This window comes from Gallus gallus, chromosome 4, assembly GCF_016699485.2.
Source record: "Gallus gallus isolate bGalGal1 chromosome 4, bGalGal1.mat.broiler.GRCg7b, whole genome shotgun sequence".
Lineage (NCBI taxonomy): Eukaryota > Metazoa > Chordata > Aves > Galliformes > Phasianidae > Gallus > Gallus gallus.
The window spans coordinates 57,382,519-57,403,242 of NC_052535.1; the positions used below are offsets into that span (position 1 = coordinate 57,382,519).

Genomic DNA, 20,724 nt, shown 5'->3' on the forward strand with positions numbered 1-20,724 from the left:
TATGGCTATATTGATCTGCTGTATGTCTAGATAGCAGGGTGTAAGACGAAAAGCACTTTTAATGGAAAAGAGATATAAATTCCCTTCCTACCTCAACTGGCCACAGCTTGAAACTGTTAACCTGTAGGACAGGCTCATTTGTATGGCTCCCTCTTCTAGAAGCAGTGGGAGTGTGGAGGCCAAATAAGTAGAAAAGTATTAACCAGATCTGTAAGGATGTCTGCTCAGCATGCAACGATAGTTCTAAACCCAAGTAACATACTAACTTCACTGAGCAGGTGATGGAATCTACTGTGGCAAATGTATTATCAGCTGATTGCATGTTTTAACATATAGCAAATTATGGGTTTCTCATTTTACTGAAAACAATATGGAAATGAAAGAAATTGTAAGATGTCTTGGGTTGGAGGGGACCTTAAAAAAAGTATCAAGCTAACTGGCATGACAGAGTAGAAGGATCAACCATCCTTCTAATCACTAGAAGAGATTAAAACATGGAATTGTGCTCTTAACAGCTTTGTGCACTGGGAACAATTATCTCAAAGTCAGTATGAAAGTGCTCGAAAGTCTGCTAAAAGAACAATAGGATATGATAATTGTAAAGATAGTAGATGGCTTAAATTAAGATAATTTGACTACTCCATAGCATGTAGGAGACTTATACAACTTTCAAAGGCAGTGGGATTGACACAGAGTAGAAGAAAAACTTTCCTAGCAATTTTGCATTACACCTGTGGCATTCATAGTGAGATGCTGTTCCTGAAGGCTCTCATGCAAGACACTGTACACATAACAGTGATCTGAGAAGGCCCAATCTCTTCTGCTGCATAGGTTCATGTGGTCCTTTGCTGCTGAAGAGGCATCAGAAATTGTGCTGTCATAGAAAAAATTGCTGGTGAGATTTCTGGTACAAAAGGATTGTTGTAAAAGGAAGTAAGTTAACGGTAGAGAAAACAACTGTTAAAATTTTTAATCAGTTGGAGATACAGTGTCAGAGGAATTCTCTGCCTGTGTGTATTTAGGTTACTTGCGAGCCTGTTACATCTGCATTTGTCCTTGGTTTCATTTTCTTGGCCAGGGCAATGAAACTGATAAAACAACTGCAATGGCATGAACTTTCATTTGGCTATCATATTAAAAAATAATAATCCTTTTTCCCCTTTGTAAACAGGATTGTAGCTATATTAAGGTATTTGAAAATGAATTGAGATTAGAGGATGAAAGAAAGTCAACAATTAAATATATATTTACCTTCCCTTGCTCCCCTTGAAATATATCTATTTTGTCTGCAAAATGGAAATAGAAAAAGCTGTATCTTTGGAGCTTCAATCACATTTACTCAATCTATTTTGCTCTGCATGGAATCTTTCTCTCAAGAGCTAGCTTAATGTTCATTAGTCCTCACCTCCCTGCTACTACAAAGATTGAGTAGAGCATGAGATAGAGATCCACTTATGTCCCTTATGTCACATGGGTGGAGTACTGGAAGCACCCTAACACGATGGGGAGAAGGGCACAACAGTAAAAAGCAAGATATTAATCACTGAAGTTTGTTTGAAGTAGATATAAGAACAGATAGAGAGTATTTATGTAGGAAACCTTTTTCTCTGAAAGGCTTAAATCTTTACAGTTAAATGAGTTTCTCTGTATTAAACAAGACTTCTAACTGATCATCCACCTCATTTAATTCTGGATGATCATGGCATGCAGAACTGTCTAGAGTCCAGCATCAAGACTGCCACTCGTTGGTGTCACTTGTATGGATGGGATCCATACAACCTGTTCATGCAGTGAAGTAACAGAATTACCAACATCAATAGATATTTGTCTTCTGGGGGTTGTGGAAATGAAGCTCCTTGTGAGCGTGTGAAGTGCTTGACTTTCTGGAAGCTGCAAACTCTGTTTGTAAACTACAGATCAAGGAGTAAAGGCGGGATCTTTAGAGCAAAGGGATATCACAAAGCAGAGGAGGGAATTAAGAAAAAAAAAAAAAAAGAAAAGTTGGCTCAGAAGAGCCCAAAGACATTGTACCAGAGTAGGAAGATATATTAAAGTAACAGGTTTATGTAGGTATACATACCTAGTCATATCATTATTTAGTATTTTGATCCCTAAAACTTAGTAATTCCATCCAGCTCTGAAGTTAAAATATTCTAGAGGCTGGGAACCTGAAGCTATGAGCATTAATTCGTCAGCCCAGTCACAGAATAGCAGATGGCTTCAAAACTAGGTTTAGAGTAGATTGATTTCCAAGGAAGTTCCAAAATTACTCAGCTTCAAAAGCTGGTGAGGGATGATGAAGTATATGCACTAAAGGGCTAGTTAGCAAGCTTGCCTGAAAGGGGGTGTCATGTTAGGAGGAGGGATTTGACATGAGTAATACTTATTTTTGTCTTGGTATTATTTGAGAGTTGTGGCCTTCAGAGCAATGACTAGCCAGATTTTTTTCACACAGAAATGTTCTAAAATAGTTCTATTTTACCAAACCCAGGCTAACCTGGGAGTACAATTTCACTGGCCTACAGCTAACTCCTCACATCTAAATTGATCCTTTTACTAAAAGCAACAGCAACAAAAGTAGTAGTAGTTTCTACACAAGGATAAAGACAGCTTTATTCTTCAGACATACAACATTTGAGCTTGTATACAGCAGTACAGCTTGCCAAGAGCATAAAATAACAGACAGGCAAAATTTAGCACTTGGTAATGATTGCACAGAAAAAAAAAGAAATAGCAAAAGTGATGAAATCCAGGAATTCCATATCTCACAGGTGATCGAAATACTTTGTCTTCTAAAACCAGCTAAGGAGCCGCATACTTTTTGCCTCCATTTGGTGTTGAATATAGAGGCTTAGACTTGGAAATAACCAAATAGTGTCTTTCTCTATCTGAATCCAGTTCAAGGTTTTAATCCCTTGCCCATAATCTTCTCTACTGATAATCAGAGCTGATAATCAGAGCTTGGGTGAGTTTAGGTTTTATGTACCAGTTCACTTCTAAATTCATAAGATTGCTGTCTCCACTTTTCCTGGAGGAGCTGAAGTATCGGTGTTTTATAGGATGGAATATTGTTGTGCAGCCAAGTATTTCCTGCAAAGCCTTCCTTTCCTTTCTCATTTTAATTTACTCTTTCCCTCAAACTTTGGGATGTGGGTTTTGTGGTTTTTTTTGTTTGTTTGTTTATTTGTTTGTTTTACTTCTAGAAGTCATTTTCCTTTCCTAGAAGTTCTGACAACAGAAGCCACAAAAATACCAACAAGCATGATAGAAGAAAATGGATATTAAAGACAACTTCTCAGCCTATGTCCTTTAAGAACTATGTCTTTCGGGAACACATAGTAGTAATATTCGTATATACTGTTTTCAGCCTACTTCTGAAGTCAGTGTTTCCATCCTCTTCAGAGAGACCAAGAAGTGAAGCAAGGAATTTCAGGCTTATGTTTATTGCCAAGTCTGAAGGAAAGATTTTAACACAGGATGATTGACGCTTCTTCCTACAGAATGTTTTCTATTTATATGCTTGCATTCAAAAGCAGCCTAATGGTTTTAGGGTAGAAATTTGGTCCTTACCCGGAGAGCACATTTGTTGGTATTAGACATGGCAAAAAAGTAGGGCACTAACAAATGAAAAGGGAGAATGCTTTGATGTGATTGAACAGTTATATCAGCATAGCTGTATAGGCAGGTGGATACGTACTATCTTTCTTGGTTGTCTGTAATTTAACACATAGTTCATATAATATGCAGTTCTTTATTTCATGTCAGGCTCTTATTCTGTTGGTGAGCATCTCATGATGACAGGAGCCTTCAAATGAAGCTTTAAAAAAAGTTAAAATAATTCTATTGAAATATCTGCTTATCTGAGAAGTGCGCTTACTGAACTCTCAGAGCAATATCCAGTTGAACTATCAGAACTCATACCTATGGTGCAATCAACAGCATTCTTTAGTTCTGCTGAGCCAGTCTCAAGATCAAAAAAATCAAAGGGCAAGTTGCTTGGCATAGCTTCACTGTGATCATACCTAATTTTTTCAAGAAAACGATTGTTTATTAAGTATATGAATAGAGCAATAACATAAAGTTCAATCTGTTTAATTCCCTTCTGCAACTTTAAGCCCCGTATCACTTTTTAGAATGGGAATGACATTTTTTTGAGGAAGATACACTAATATAGTGGTGCACAGCAATAAAAAACTCTGATATATTACTTAATTTCATTAAGTTTATATAAAAATTATACATCAATTTAACTATGATAGAAAGGCATCTCTGCACAGGTTCTGAAGCCTGAGTCACCTCACTGCAGTTGGAGGTTCAGTACGTGTTTTCCAGAAGCTATGCAGCCTCCTTCCATCTAGTTTGGTCTGTAATATATCTGTTATTGACACAGATGTTCAAATATTCAGATATGGCCTGTGGGAGAGGAAAAAAATGGAGAAGGTGCGAAAGATGATCTCAAATCAGAGAGGCTCAAATCAGTATTGTCACTGTAGCTGCTTGTCAACACAAAGATGCCAAAACCTATTTCCATTCACCAGTCCTTCCTGGACCAGGACCGATAACCCAAATTGCTGATATTCTGGGCTTATTTTGTCTAGATTGCTATGTGGAACATTTCAACAGTGTTGTTTTAACAATACCAAGTGAAAACCAAAATACCCTCGATGCAGCAATAGAAGTAGCTTTTGCCGCTTTACTGAGATGGGGGATTGTTTTCCTGAGTCATATCTTCTCACAAGGAGTAACTGTACATTTAGTGCTGGAGAGAATGCAATGTTTGTAGGCCTGCTTTCTGGCAGACTTGCTACAGTTTAACATGCTGCACAGGCTGTTCCCTATTGTTCTGTGGCAATGTTTTGGCATACGCTAAGCTGAGACTCTCAGATTCACATGGAGCATTTCAGCAAGTGGCCCAGTTTTTCAAGTGCTTGCTTGTGAACTTAAGCACTTAATTTAGCTCTGAGTCTTCGGGGAAAAAAAAAATAAATTTAAACTTAATAGTTTTGTGAAGAAAAACAGGGTTTTTTAAAACTAAGCAGAACATTTTCAGTACCTGCTTTCCAGGGTTTTACTGAGGACTTATATATGGTACATGCTACACCTCTGGGCTTCTGGGGTCCTACTGAAGAGTTATAATTTATCTATACAATACCTGTACTTGCAGACAGAAATACAGCCTCATCTTAATAAAGAGATCAGTTCTGGTTATGCTTGTCTGATCACTTGGATTATTGCAATTTCCACACTGAGCTGGATGTCTATGCTCACATCATGTCAGCCCTTCCGTGAAATGCAGCAGCAGTCAAGACTTTGTCTCTTGCAATACAGTGAAGGCGTACTGCAGAGAGGAAAGATTTTTTGTTGCTTCAGTTGATGCATGTGACAAGCACTAATGTCCCAGCAAATTCTTTCTATGGCCTTCTGGTGCTTTATATGTGACTGTAAGTGCCGTGCTCAGCCGGCAGCCTAGCCCAGGGCAGGACTCCAGGTAATGGGGATCGGAATGTTTTTCCTGTGCTGAGAATGACCTGAGTCCAGCCCTGCATCACAGCCTCTTTGAGCAGTCAAGTGGGACAGTGTCCCAACAGCCTGCTAGCCATGAGTTAGCTCCATTCAGGCAGACCATCCTTCTGTTGTATCTGATTCATTTCTGAGTGCAAAATAAATCTCCTCAAAGCTTTTGAGTTCTTCTCCTGTGCTTGGTAAAGGCCCCTACCTGTCAATGCCTTTTTCCAGGGGAAAATTCTAAAAATCAGTTACTTGGGTGAATTCCAGAACATGTTTGCAGCTTTAAGAGTGTCAGAAATTACTGTCACAGGGGAAAGAAAGTGCTTTTATGCAGCAAACCACTAAAGCTGCCTTCCCTCTGGAGACATGATGAACTGGTCTCTTAAATACAACTCCAAATCCCCTGATCTGCTGGGATTTACTGGCCTCACCCAGAAAGTGAGGGGTGAAGCCAGGCAATGACCAGGAAACAGAGAAAACTGCCTTAAGTGCTCTGCATTAAAGTAGGCTGCAAGAGAGTGGCCAAAGGAGGTGGTAAGAGAAGCTTGCTTTCCGAGATGCAGCTTCATGATCCAGTGAGATTTCTATATAGCTGCTGTCAGGGATTGATACATGTCTGGAGAAATCTACACTGAACAGACAGTCTATGAGGGCTTTTTTATTATCTTATAACTCAATGACAGATGTGTAACACTTCAGGTTCTCTTCCCTGATGCTTGCATTACATGCACAGTACCTCCTGTCCATCTCCCATCAGCCCAAGAGCAGCCAGGACCAGACCTGTGTTTATGCTGGCTCCCAAAGCTCTGTGGTTATTTCCGTACTTTTGGTAATTGAATTTCAACAGACTTAATCTAAGGGACCTGCAAGCAATGGAAATGTGGGTTTGAGGGATTTTTTTTTTAAATCAGATTTTGATTTACTTTCCAGTTCCAGCAAATGGAAACCCATGCAGCTTTCCTGTGCTACCTATCTCAGAAAAGTTTGCTATTCTCAGGACTACAGGCTTCCATTGTCTTACTCTGTGGCAATTTCATTGCTCATTCATAAACAGGAATAGATGTTTCACTCACAAAAATGAAGAACAGGTGTGGAGAGTGAAATTATTTCCTCCTGATTTAATGTTGTTTCACTTCCTTCTCACTAGCTTCTCTGTGAGAATAATCCACTTCCCTGCTGCCCAGTCACTCAGGCTGGAGTGGAAGACCTAGAGTGGGCATGCTCCTCCCATACTGCCCTGAGAGCATCTGGATTCAATACTCATATTCTCCCCAGTGCTCAGAAGTACAAAACAGATGGGTTTTTTGTTGCATCTGTGTGAAGGTGGCAGTGAGGGAACCTGAGTGAATATGCCTGATCACACAGATGGTGTCAAACCACTGTCCAGTTTCTTTATTGTTACTAGATCTGTGACATTTTGAGAGTACAGGTAGCCACAGCTGTTGCTTAAATGGAAACTGGTTCTTCCTGTGCTATGGTAGTAAGAGGTTAACTGTTTGCTCAGAACTCATCGGTACATTTCGAAATGATACAGAAATTGTTCTGACTTGTTACATGTTGGTGGACTTTACTACCAATTTAAAATACTAGTATGATTGTTTATTGCTGGAGGCTGATTTTAGAAAGTGAACTTGAGCTGAGGGAAAAACTGCAAAATTGTATGAACAAGACTCTCAAGTTTAAAAACACCAGTTTTTTCAGGAGATTACCAAGTACATGGCTGTCAGCATCTGTACTTTGGGTGCATTCTTCGCTGATCACTTTCCTTAAAAAGAAGCCATAAGGCTAAAAGGGCAAGCACTTACAGCATCAATAGGACTTTCAGCTTGCAGATTTTTTTTTTTTGTTTCAGACTACATAGCAGGTAGAACAGCTTGCCCTGCTGTGGAATGCTGAGCTGCAAGCTTGCAAAGCATGCTTGTACTCTGGGTTAGAAAATGAAAACTATCATAAATAGATTAAATTTTTCAAGGGGGCAAAAGGATGTTGAATGAAGAAAGATTCATTTAGGAGCGACATTAAACCTCTTGGCATAGACTGATGTAAAGAAATAGTGAAGCTGCTAGATGTGTCATTTGTTCTGCAGTTATGCTGATGGTTAATAGAACATTCACATTTCACTAATACAACTTTTCACATATTCTGGAGGCTTCAGTGCAAAGAGAAGAAATCAGTTTACTGTGAGAATGTTGATTGTTATTAAAGGAATACTGACAATTCAGGAGACCTGAATACAGTAACCTCTTAAAAATCAAATCCAGTGCTTCCATAATATTCTTCTGTCATTACTACGTTTGGGTTCAAGACATGATACAAGACTTCAGTTTCCATTACCAGAAAGTTTCTGGATTAGTATTTAACTTCTGTCCAAACCCTTCACCACCAAAGTTCTTGTTGCAAAGAAGCAAACCAGAGCTCACTCCCATTAACATCATAAAATGGAGGACTCACTATTCTTTGAGCCACTTGTAGAATTGGTACATAGATATGACTATCAAATTAATACTTCTTTCCACAACAGTTGCAGCAGCTTCATGAGATGCAGCACCTATTGCTGGTGGCCTGCAGTTCACCAGAATTCTGCTGAGATGAGACATTTTTATGCAAGGTATTTAAAATCAAACTAATATCTCCAGGTTTACTGTTAACTGAATTAAAATAATAAAATGTTTTATTGTACAATAAAATGAATTATAAGAGCATAGCCTTGGAGTTTGATTTCAGGTAGTCATTGCTGAAAATGTTTTTTCAACTTGGAGACATCTTAGACTTAAGACTGAGATTCTCTTTGCCTTTTTCATCTCCAATAGAAGGCTTACAAAATTGTGCACGGCCACAAAATAGTTACACAGTCTCACAAATAACACTTTCTTCAAACCCTAGTTACTTCATTTGCTTTCATTTTGGACTCAGGAGTAGCTTGCTCTTGATGTGAAGAAAGAAGCTGTCTTTCCTGAGAAGGAAATGAGGCCACAGTCCTCTTGAACAGCACCAAAATCTCAGCATCCCTTGCAAGAAAGTCTTTCCCCTTAAAAAAGTGATATTTCTGATAGAGCATTGAAGTCACCTGCTTTTCTATTTTCTTATTTTTTTAATGTGGATTTAAAGAGGTTAATTAGGTCCTTGCTTCGTGTCCATCTTATCTGTAGGGCTGTCCCTTCCTAGAGTTCAGTGCTGGAACTACTTAAATGGAATAGAAGTAGCAAGGGGCAGAAGATTTGTCCTTTGCATCCTCACTTGCTCACTCAGATGGCAGGTGGGAATACCTTGGCCTTTGTTACCTGCCTACTACTTAATAGACATAAAGTATTGTAACTACAGCTTATAGTGAGTGTGAATACAAGTTAGGCCAGCTTTAGGCTTAACAAGAGGGTTGGGTGTATTTTCCAATGTTGGCTAGCTTTTCAAAAAGAGCCTAACTGCTCACATCGCTCTTTCCCGCCGTTAGAAATGAACTAAGTGCAACAGTTTCCAAAGACAGCAGACTTCCTTGACTTTTACTATTCTTCAGGCTCTAGCATCCTGTCTTATTATTCCTGTCACTAAAATTTCCCTTGTTCCAGCTCTGGACTCCAAAGGTCTGAAGTGAGTTTTGGGTTGTACTCAGTCTGTGCAGACAAATCCTTATGCAGCCCCTTCTATTAAAGTTATAGGTTTTCATTCTCACCTACTTCCTGCTTTTTTTTTTTTTCCTTGTCAGATTTATTTTATGAGCTGGAATATTTTAGCCTAGTTTTGCTCAGTTTGTAAATGTTTCAGCATCTGTACCTTCCCTACTGAATGGGCAGAGATGTACTGGAAGTCAAATGCTGATGCTATGGTTTAGTTTCAGGGCTTCTGAGCAAAAAAATCTGAACAGTGGGGTTCTGACATATCAGCGAGAGTAGGATTTGGTATTCTGAAGGTGCTGGCATCAGGAGCACTTCACATCAGGATGGATGCCTGCCATCTATTTCTGGTGACAAACTACTTTTCTTACAGTGTATACAGAAGCTCTCATCTTCTACCTGCTATGTTTTGTTCTGACCTTGCATATGTTAGCTTCCATTTAATTAGTTTATTTTAAGATTTTAACAATCATCCCTGAGAGTAATTCCCATTCTTCTAAAATACAGCAGCACTGCAAAAATTCATCATATACTATAAAATCTAACAATACAGATTACCTCTGAGCAAAAGGCACCTGAATGAAGTGCAGATGGTGTCTTCAAAGAGCATTTTTTGTCTTGTGACTGCAATAAAACCAGGTCAGATGCTGTCACAAGTTGCATCACTTGAGACGCCAAGAACACAGAACAATAAACATGAAGATCCTGTTGAAGTGCGGTTCTGTCAAGGAGAAAAAAAGCTACAATCAATACTTCTATTCAAAAAAAGAGACGTAGGTTCTTCGCTGAAACTCTTATGATTTAATGTTATGAATCAATGGGACTTTCACTTGTCTACAGGTTGTCAAAAGCAATAGAAATGTTTATTTGTTGTTTGCTGTCTGGAGGCAACAGTTCTTGTATGCTAATATCGCTGAAGTTTGCTCCGAGGTGCCTGGGAGCACGTTTATCAGTTAGAGTGTTCTGAAAAAGAGTTACATAATCATACAAATCTCATGACTGCTATTTTGCTTTGATACTGCAGTAAAGAATTTGTTACCGCACCGCTCTATTAGGCACACCTGTATCCAAACAACATTGTTCTATCTCTATCCAATGAATAACAATACTTTCACAACCTCAAGGTTTAGACTATTGACCCTACGCACCTTAACATTTAATTGATTTCCTTTACAGTTGAACTTGTGAAAAGTCCAAGTGACTGGGAAAAGCAGATGGGAAAGCATTGTCCAGTCTTAAAGCTAAAGGGATAGGTGAACTCAGAAAAATGTCTCAGTTGTAAGCTGCTCAGTTGCAGATCTCATTTGAGCTTGAAAAAATTGCAGAAAACATCAACTTTTCAGGATTTCAGCTACATGTAATGTTTACGTAGACATCTGTCAGACTAACACATTGAGATACTGGGAAGGTACCCCCCTTTATTAATATAAGTAATGTGATCTTTTTCTTTATTGTAGATGTGTTTCTTAAATATCAGTAATCAGGCTAATATGGCAGGCTATCACTTGATATTGCATCTTTGGCTTCTTCTCTCGTGTAACTAGTGATAGGACTAGAGGCAATGGCCTCTAGTTGCCCCTGGGAAGATTCAGGCTGGATGTTAGGAAATATTGCTTTTCTGAAAGAGTGGTCAGGTACTGGAATGGGCTGCCTAGGGAGGTGGTGGAGTCACCAACTGTGAAGGTGTTCAGGGAACATTTAGACATTGTGTTGCGGGACATGGTTTAGTGAGAAGTATTGGTGATAGGTGGATGGTTGGACTGGATGATCATGTAGGTCTTTTCCAAACCTTGGTGATTCTATGATTCTATGCTCCTTTTGATAGCAAATAAGTGAGATTACTGCATTGTATTGGATTTTGAGATGGGAAGTACCCAAGTAGATATCTGGGTGTTTACAATACCTATTTTCACATGTTGTTTTTTATATTATACATTTTTAGTTGATCATGTGGCTGCAGTATCTTCCTTTTCTCACTTTTGAAGTGCCATACTGTGTCCTGGCTTGCAAAGAGAACTGGCAAACATCATACCTCTCCATTCAGCTTTCCTCTGGCTGGAATAGGACATAGCAATGATGGGATGATAATATCCAGCTGTAGCATTGGAAACTTGTGCTTGGGATAGGTGATGAGCACTGGGTACCATTTGCTTGTGGGGCTATGGCAGACTCTTTGCTGTAGGGGATTGCTGTCCAATGGGGAGGAAGCCAGCTGAGCAGAGGTGAATGCCAGAGTGGTGCACAGGCTGTATACTCCCTGCTGAAAATTGCTGATTAATAGTACTGCTGTGGACTAGCACACTCCTTTGTAAAAGGTGAAAGAACACTTTCACCTTGCACTTGCCAGAAGATATCTCCTACATGATGCACAGTAAGATGAACTTACTTGTCAAATTTATTTTTCCGTACTAACCCAGGTAATATTCGTGTTGTACAAACTTTTACCAGAAAGTTCTATTAAGTTGTCTCATACTTCAAAGAAATGTAGTGTAGATTTAAAGGAGGCTATAAAGTTTAGTTTAGAGTATGTCCCACTCCCTCATAGATACTTTTGCATTAAAGATCAGTTTTATTGCCATTGCAGGTTAGTCTTAGAAAACTTAAAGGTAACCATAAAATCTTGCTTATAAGATGGTTCAAGAAGAGTGATCAAGAAATATAAATAGAATAGGGGAATTTAGATGAGAAATCTGTGCATGCTCTGTAACTTGCTGCTGGTATCAACTGGCAGGGAGATAATCATTAACAGAATTAATGCAGTGAAGACTATATCATCTACATGATTTATTTATTTATTTTTTTTATTCCTCTGTCATGACGACCTTTAGCCAATTTTCCCTGGTGAAGGCCAATTTAGATAACAGGAAGATTACATGAAGTATTGAGGCGTGGGTCAATTTCTTTGTCAATCCACTCTCATCCTTATCTCTGATTTTTACAGCCTAAGGCAGAGCTCACATATGCATCTTTCACACCACTCACAGTGTAGTGTATGATGCCTTCCATGCAGCAATGGCCTGGCAGTGTGACAGTGACTCTTACCGTCAGTAGTGATCTAAAATTCTGGAAACCTAATCATAGTGGTATGATAGGGTCAGAGAACAAATCATGAGCAAACATTCTTGTTTGTGTTTCTAGGGTCCTCAGTAAAAAATGTTCACATTATCTTCAAAGGGATTATTAACAGGTGCTCAGTTTCCACATCTTCAGTAGGTATCCCAGATGTAATGAACTCCCGGCAAGTGCTGTTGAAACAAGTACTGCTGTGACTTGCCAGGTCTTCTAAACATTGAGGAGCAGCCAAAAACTCAGTTTCTAATGAAACTGAGGAAGAAGTACTTAATGCCATGCTCAGCACCAAGCTGCAGTTGACAGCCACGCATGAGAGATCAGTTTCTAAAGGGCCTATTATTGCAATAATAGAACTGTTACATTTCAAACGCTCAGGGTTGGAGTTCATTGCACTCTATGGTGAACTGACTGTTAGATAGGAAATTCACTTGAAGACAGCCTTTTTAATCTGCAGCCACACAAATGCGATGATTTTTTTTCCTGAGCACTTTAAATGGCACAGAAAAACCACAGTGCTCTTGTTATAGATAACATGTTTTCCTTCAGACTGACAGTGAGAGTGGCCTCAAGTAACCCTGTGTGGTGTACAGTGATAGTAGCAGACTGACGTATCCTGGCAGACTGCAGTCTGCAGGGCATTACAGAGCCATGGGAGCTCTCGTGGATGGACTGCGCAGCCATATACCTGGAGGCAGATTAATAAGAATGATTTGCAATAAATATTGTGGCCACAATTACAAAGGAAGGTGCTGAGTTTTTCCTTGCTACTCATGCAGAATAGATTGGTCAGAGATATTTTATGGTCAGTACACTTCTAATCTTATGTATCTTGCTATAATAATTGTAACATAAATATTCCCACATGAATATTTAAGAAGTTGCTTTCCTTTGGTATTGTATGCCATTTGCATAATTATCACTGCAGTTCCTGTCAGATTCAAATTGTCAAGTCTGTGTACATTGCAGTGGAAAAGTATTTACTGATCCACGCAAATGTTACATTTGCATTTGTAACAGAAAAAACATACCTTCTCGGTTTACTAATGAGAAAAATTATACATCTGGCTAAAGGAACGTTGCCAGAGGCAGAGTTGGCATTTCCTATATGTCATTAATATATGGATATAAGTCTTTTCCCCCTGGAATTTCAGTCAACTGTGAGAATATGTCATTGAGAACATGTTACTGAGGAAATGTTTTCTGGAAGACCAACAGTATCCTGGGCTGCATCAAGAGGGGTGGCAGCAGGGAGAAGAAGGTGATTGTCCCCCTCTAGTCTACTTTTCTGAGACTCCATCTGGAGTACTGCGTCCAAGCCTGGGGCCCCCAATACAGGAAGGATGTGGAGCTGTTGGAGTGGGTCCAGAGGAGGCCACAAAAGTAATCAAAGGGCTGGAGCACCTCTCGTATGAAGAAAAGTTGAAAGAGCTGGGCTTGTTCAGCTTAGAGAAGAGAAAACTCCAGGGAGCCCTCATTGCTGCCTTCTAGTACTTGAAAGGAGATACAAGCAGTAGGTGGAGTGACTTTTTACATGATCCGATAGTAATAGGACACGGAGAAATGGGTTTAAACGAAAAGAGGAGAGGTTTAGGTTAGATGTTAGGAAGGAATTTTTTATGCAGAGGGTAGCGAGGTACTGGAAAAGGCTGCCTAGAGAGGTTGTGGCTGCCCCATCCCTGGTGGCATTCAAGGCCAGGTTGAATGGGATCCTGGGCAGTCTCAACTAGTGTCTGACGACCCCGCCCACGGCATGGGGTTTGAACTAGACAATCTTTAAGATCCCCTCCAACCGAAGCCTTTCTATGATTCTATGGAATTAAGTGGTACCAGAATGTATATGAAATATTAAACCCCAAGCTTTGGAGCTGTTGACTAATAGTAGTCACAGCCTCATTTGGCTGGCCAACCAACAACTACAGCATTAACATTGAATATAAAACTAGAGAAAAAGAATAAGTGGGACATTATCTTGTTCTTCAAAGAACTGAACGTCTGTGGTCTCAAGGCCAGTGAGGAAGTGACAAGTACCTGACAGGATTCCATACCAGAACACAGCTCATCACTGCAGCAAGTAAACACTAGATAATTAAACTGGCTGCAAACCTTCAAGCAGACTCTGTGTGAAGCATCTCAGGTCCATCTAGGCTTATCAACTACTTAATGAAGTTACTCTGGTCCAAAGCTGTCTTTGAGAGACCATGACCTCAAACCCGGAGTGATGTGATGGAGTTGTACCTAAAGGGCTCTTCAGAAGTCAACACAAATCCAGCTGGGTTCAGTGTGGTTTTGTGCTGAGTGATTAGATGTCTTTGTCTTTGCTCTGTGCTTACATTCACTGAAGAGAGAAATATCCAGAGTTGGCTCCCCCGTAGTCCAAGTCAGTGTTGCCTGAACTCAGCCACCCTGCTGGGTGTAGGAGGAAACTGAAGCCTTCTGGACATTGCAGAAGAATCTTACAAGGAAGATGAATTACATGAATTATCCAGACATATAAAAAGTTCAAATATCAGGGGTCAGGTTCCAACCTGCACCAAAAATGGAGTATTTTAAGATACTTTCTCTTCATCTTTGGACACTTCTGTATGCACATGAAGTTCCAGACATGTCTCTTGAATAAGAAAAACTACAACTGAACTTGACATTCCCGTTAGCAGGAGCTGGGACACTAGCACATTTGTGAGCCTTGAAATAAAACCAGCACTGCATCCATTCCAACTGATGACCCTGTTCAGTCCTGGAATACTTCTTCTACTGTTTGTATTGAAACACTAACAAGATTTTTAACTGGAAAGTCAAAGATATTTATCAAAATGCCTTGCCCTACTAACACAGGAGGTATGATAGATATCAGCTGTGAATGCTTTTTTGTCATTTAGCTGCTTGTGAAAAACGTAATTCTTTAAATCATTCCAAACACTGGTCTTCAAAGTAACAACTGGTGTAAAACAACCAACTTAAAATGTCCAAGAAATGAATAACTGAACTGTGAAGAATGTCACTGTATTGAGTAGAGAAGGATGAAGCTTTTGCTTGACCCGAACACATTTCTTCCTTCTGTGGTTCTTCCCTTCAACAAACACAGCTACATTATTATAGCCATTGAAAACTAGAGGAAATCTTTTCTGTCCAGGAATGAATTAAATTTATCTTAACCTATCTATGGTGAGTTACAAAATTAGTTTCTTCCTGCCTTGGGTAGCCAGGGTTTTAAGTTTTCATGTCACTTCAATGGTACACCACTGTTTTTTTTTAAATTATTATTATTTTTAAACAGTGCCCATGAAATTATGTATCACCCATAAGAATTGCCTCTGAAACATTTCCCTGAGGTTAAGACATTTCTCATCTGTGGGAATATTCACCCAAGTGGCCTATTTTATTGAAATTTTAAAACCTTCCTTCAGAAAAATATTTTTCTTAGTGCATGTTCTATTTGCATCTTTATTTGTCGCTAGCCTTCATTTATGTAATTTAAGCATGTGTTCAAGTTAGATTGACCTAACATTTATAATCTTTGCCTGAATTTAAGAAAATTTTAAAGGTAGATCCAGTGTTTTGGTTTGTGGCCTCTGTAGTTCAAATGGAAACTCTGATGTTAAATCTCCGCATTTGTTCCACTTTATAAAAAGAAAAGTGTTGTAGTTTACTTACCTATGTAACAAATGGGAACATATCTATGGAAGTTTTCTGTTTTTTGTTTTGTTTTGTTTTGTTCTTTGAGGGAAAGCCTTTGTCAAAATCTATTTAACAAGTTATTTTGTTCTGAGTGCGCGTACTTCAGATTCTCTAGTCAGTGGCAGCCTGTCTCTCCATGGCACAAAAATCCTGTCAAATTAACTTCACAGAAATAAACTGATTCTCTGGCTCAAAGGTTATGGGGCTACTGATGTAGAGTATTTTCTGTACGGTGTCTGAAGCTAGAGATGAGAGAATGAATGGCACAAAAAGAGAAGCATGTAATGATGAGTCTTTCATTGTAAACCTTGATGTGTCCTTGAAGGTTAACAGTTGACTTTGTGTTTAGGGTGGGGAACTGAACAGGACCTGAGGACAGATGAATTGTGGCAGGTGACAGACTGAGGTGCACACAGTATATCTTTCAAAAACACGTGTCTGTTCTACTGGAGCCTTAGAAATAAACCTTTTCTGATTTGTGCCTGATTTATATAAGCAACCGAAGGACATCATTAAAGAAGATTTCCAGGTGTTCAGGGCTCCTCATATGATCCTAAAACTTCCTCCATAGCATATCACTGTCAGATTCAAATTCCTTGATTTTTTTTTCTTAGTATTTTTTTTCTTTTGCTTCATTTGCAGTGCCAATATTAATGCCATCCAGTATTAGACTCCCAAAAGAAGTAAATTTTAAGAGGAAAAAAGTAAAAAGCAGTTTCAGAAATTTCCTGTTCTAGAGAAATAAATTGCTCAGTCATGCGCCTGGAAGAAAACTTATCTTCACTTTACAGAGCAAGGTTTGGTTTAATTAACCCTGTTTTAATTTTCCTTTGGTCACAGAAACCTGCAATATCAAACCAGACATGATCTGAGGTGTCTGAAAGCAACCAAAGCTCACTAATGGAGCCTTGTGGTGTGCAGAGCAACTATGGTTATATCATTTGTGTCCCTCTTAACCAGAGATACAATTAGCCAGGCTGCATACAACACTTTCTGTGAGTTACAATGAGGATGCTCCGGACTTTCCCTTAGTTGATTGAGTTACAGATGTTTCAACCTTTGAGGGGTTGACTGGCATGGAAGAACAGATAGAGTGTAAGGTCTAGATTGAATATACATAAGCTTTTAAATTCAAATATCCTTTTCCTGTGCTCCTAAAATGTTGTGCGTTTTTTTTTGTTTGTTCATTTTTTTTTTTTTTTAACAACTTAATGCATTTGTCCCAGCTAGGATATATATATATATATAGGATGTATATATATATATATATTTTTCTAGGAGAACTAAATGTAGAAAACGAAGAACCCAAGTTTAGGTTACTAATGCTACTATTTAGGTTTAGATGCTGTTATGCTTCTGCTAATGTAAACTTGCCAAAATACTTAGAAATATGAAGACCATATTACAATCACATTAAATGACTAAAATGTACGAGAGCTGCTGGGAAAGTAATGCCTCTTATTTTAGTATATTGGCCCACAATGTCAGAGGTGGATGTTGTTGGTCTGGCAGCAGCAGTTGAACCTTCCCCACAATGTTCTGTTACCTTTTGTTACTGCGTGACAGATGGCAGCAGAGGGGCAGTCTGACAGATTGATGTCTGATGTGGAAGTGTGCATGAAGTGAAGGTGTGTCACTGAATTCCTCCATGCTGACAAAATGGTGCCCACTGACGTTCATCAATGCTTGCCAAATGCTGTTTTAGACCAAACAGTGGGTGTGAGCACAGTGAGGTGCTGGAGGGGGGAGTGTTTCAGCAGTGATGACAGAAACAATGGGTCACCTCCGCTGGTGCAGATTTCTACAAGCGTGACATGCAGGCTCTTGTTCTTTGCTGGTGAAAATGCATAGCTAATAGTGGAGACTAAAAAAACAGTGGTTTGTAGCCGAGAATTTGATCTATCACATAGTGTTATTGTGCTCTTTGTATCTGTTGTAGTTTCCATGGAAATAAATAAGAGGCCTTACTTTCAGAGTGACTTATGTATTTGTATGCATATAACACTCTTCTATACATATATTTTCGAAGATCAGTTTTTTTTCTGTGTTGTTCTTTTTTTCTAACCCGTGGTACAAGTCAGCAAAACTTTTTACTAAAACTTGTCAGGGAGCGGCCTATACAAATGTAAACAAGTTTTAACTACTTTAAGATGCTTAAGACAAAATCCCTAATTACAAAAATGCAAGAATGAAATGATCTGAAAGTAGTGAGTGATGACTTTGAGCTTAAGTCCAATAATTGTGTTTTTGACAATGAGAGAAATGCATATAATCTACTAAAAGTGGAGCAATTAAGTTTTACATCAAGGAGCATGTTCAGTTACCACTACCAATTAATTCCAGAGCAGCTTTCTCACTGCCGCTTAATTTGCTGAGTGCAGCTATTTAAGCTTCCTTGCTTTTCAGCCATTCAAACTGCTTAATGGGAACAGCAGACATATCTATTTCTTGCCTATATAAGCTGGCTGTGTACTCCAAACCCGAAGATGAGCAGGTTCAGTCACCCTTTCACAGGTTAGCAGAATTCTTTCCCAACTGTTGGAGCATGTAAGAGTACAGCAGTGCATTAACAAGAGAACAGATCCCATATTGTCAGGAGTGCAGAGCTTGGTCACTCTGCTGCCTGAAAAGCAATTAAAGTTTTCATAATCTCACACTTCTTACTTTTACTTTTTACAGCAGCCCAAATTATGACTGGGATGTTATTGTGATGAAGTCATGCGGGCATAATATGGCTTTCAGTAATATGATCTTTACAGGGTGATTTGGGCTCTGTTGGTGAACAAATATAAAATATCAACAGGAATGCACCCCTACTGTGAAATGGGGGCCACCTCTTACATATGTTGCTGCATTGAACCTAATTTTCTCTGTAACTCCCTCTGAAACCTTAGAATCATAAGGTGACTTGGTTTGAAAGGGACCTCAAAGATTACTTAGGTCCAACTCCTGTGGGGCAGTATGTCTTTGAATTCTCTTCAAATATACGTTGCCATGAAGATTTTGAGGCAAGCATTGCTGTGTTTTGTTTCTCAGGCCTTGGAGAGCACCAATCCTCCATCCTTCGAATTCAGCCAGTGGCTGTAAAGTGCTGCCCAAGGTGACACTACTGAACCTCAGCGTGGGGACACTGCCAACTGGGACATACTGAACTAGTGTAACCATGGTTCTGTCATCTCCTGGTCCTTCTGCCAGCTTCTAAGTCTCCTAGCAGCATGATACATTGGGAATGACAGGTCTGCTGCCCTCCTTCCCCTCTGACCGCTCATCATCCAGTGCTTGCTACACGAACAGTGTCTGGATGATGCCCACAGCTTGAACTGCTGCTTCTCCTCTGGCCAAGCCCTCTGCACAGGTAGTGTCACAGCTGCTTCTTTCAGAAAAGTAGCTGTTTGGAGCAGTGCAGAGCTTTCCTATGGCAGCATGGATGTGCACTGAGTGCAAGAAGTGCTCTGATGTGAGGCTGAGATGGTGTGGAAGCAAGTGTGCCTTTCCCCAGGCCAGGACTCACCCTGATGCAGTCCCAAACTGGCTGCATATAATGACATCAATTGGTTTGGTTGTTCAAGAGCATTTTCTCAACATGCATTCACGTCAACGTTGTGAAAATCCAGGGATTCTGCTCTGCCACCAGTAGCTCATGCACACAATCCAACTTACTGAGATGTTTCCTGCTAAAAGCTTCTTCACAGGTGCAAAAGCAAGCTTTATTCAAACCTGCTGTCTGGAGAGGATGTCAAATTCTAGTGCATCTGTCAAATCCCTCACTGAAAGCCTGAACTACACGTATATGCATTTATGAGCTTCTATCTGTGCCATGTGTAGCTGACATGGACTTAGTTTGACCTGCAAGTGGCAGTATATGGCTTAAAATGCTGTCTTCTTCCTCTCATCCAGCTTGAGGACGTACAAAGGCAAGGATAATCAGAGGGCTGCCTGAATCCTGCTACCAGGGTCTTACTTACACAACAATCTTCTTTTCTGAATGGTGCCACACAGCTTCCTATTATTCCTAATGCTGTTCAAGCACAGGGAGAGACTTTCAATCACTTTCTTTCCTCAAGAAATTTTAAAGCTGCTTTGCATAGCGGTCAGAAGACTTCCTTCCCTGCATATATTTACTTCCTTTTACCCATGTAGACTTCAAAATAGCATGATATAGCTTACTCCTATACAGTACTTGAATGTCAGCATAAATATATATTAAGAAATAAGTGTATTCAGGCAACAAAACAAACAATTTGCACACGTGATATCCTTTGGAAAGCTGATGTTAAAACTGTGTTTTGTTTTATTTTGTTTTGTTTTGTTTTCAGAGAGGAAAATAAACTTTTTGCATTACTGTTACCCTTCCTGAGCCTTCTGCTGACTCAACATGATAGCAATAGGCATTAGTCAGATTCCACAGCAATAAGCAGACATTGCTCTCTGTCATGTGGCAAGGCATGGAAAATGGGATTGATCCAAGTGCTGCACAGGTTTGGGGAGCTGGAGGAGGCTGTGACAGCAGGGCTGCTCATTCCCCATCGGAACAGCCCGTCCTCAGGTAGGACTGCCCAAATTACTGGAAGAAATTAATACACGCACGGTAGATTTTGCTAAGGATTTCCTACCTTGTGTGCCAACAACAGGGTTCAAGTTCATCAGTGAAGGGGCAAGAATGCAAGACTACTTTGCTTCCTCAGTCTGGATTGTTTATTTGTTGGTTGTCACCAACAAAGTTGGAAAAGGGCTACAGAAGCCCCCTGAAGACCTGTCTTCCAGATAGAGTAAGGAGGGACAGTTTACACGTCCTGTATCATGGGACTCTCCCTAGGACTGAATGGCGATCATAAGCACTGCTCCTCTTTTCTGTTTCCCA

The 20,724-nt window shown here is 39.6% G+C and overlaps 1 long non-coding RNA gene across 1 annotated transcript; it reads left to right on the forward strand.

The window, feature by feature from the left end:
• Positions 1-9,525: 9,525 nt before the first annotated feature.
• LOC121110595 lies at positions 9,526-20,210 on the forward strand. Its single transcript, XR_005859266.1, has 2 exons — positions 9,526-9,889; positions 18,900-20,210. It is a non-coding gene; the product is annotated as an uncharacterized LOC121110595 (long non-coding RNA).
• The last annotated feature ends 514 nt before the right edge of the window (positions 20,211-20,724 follow it).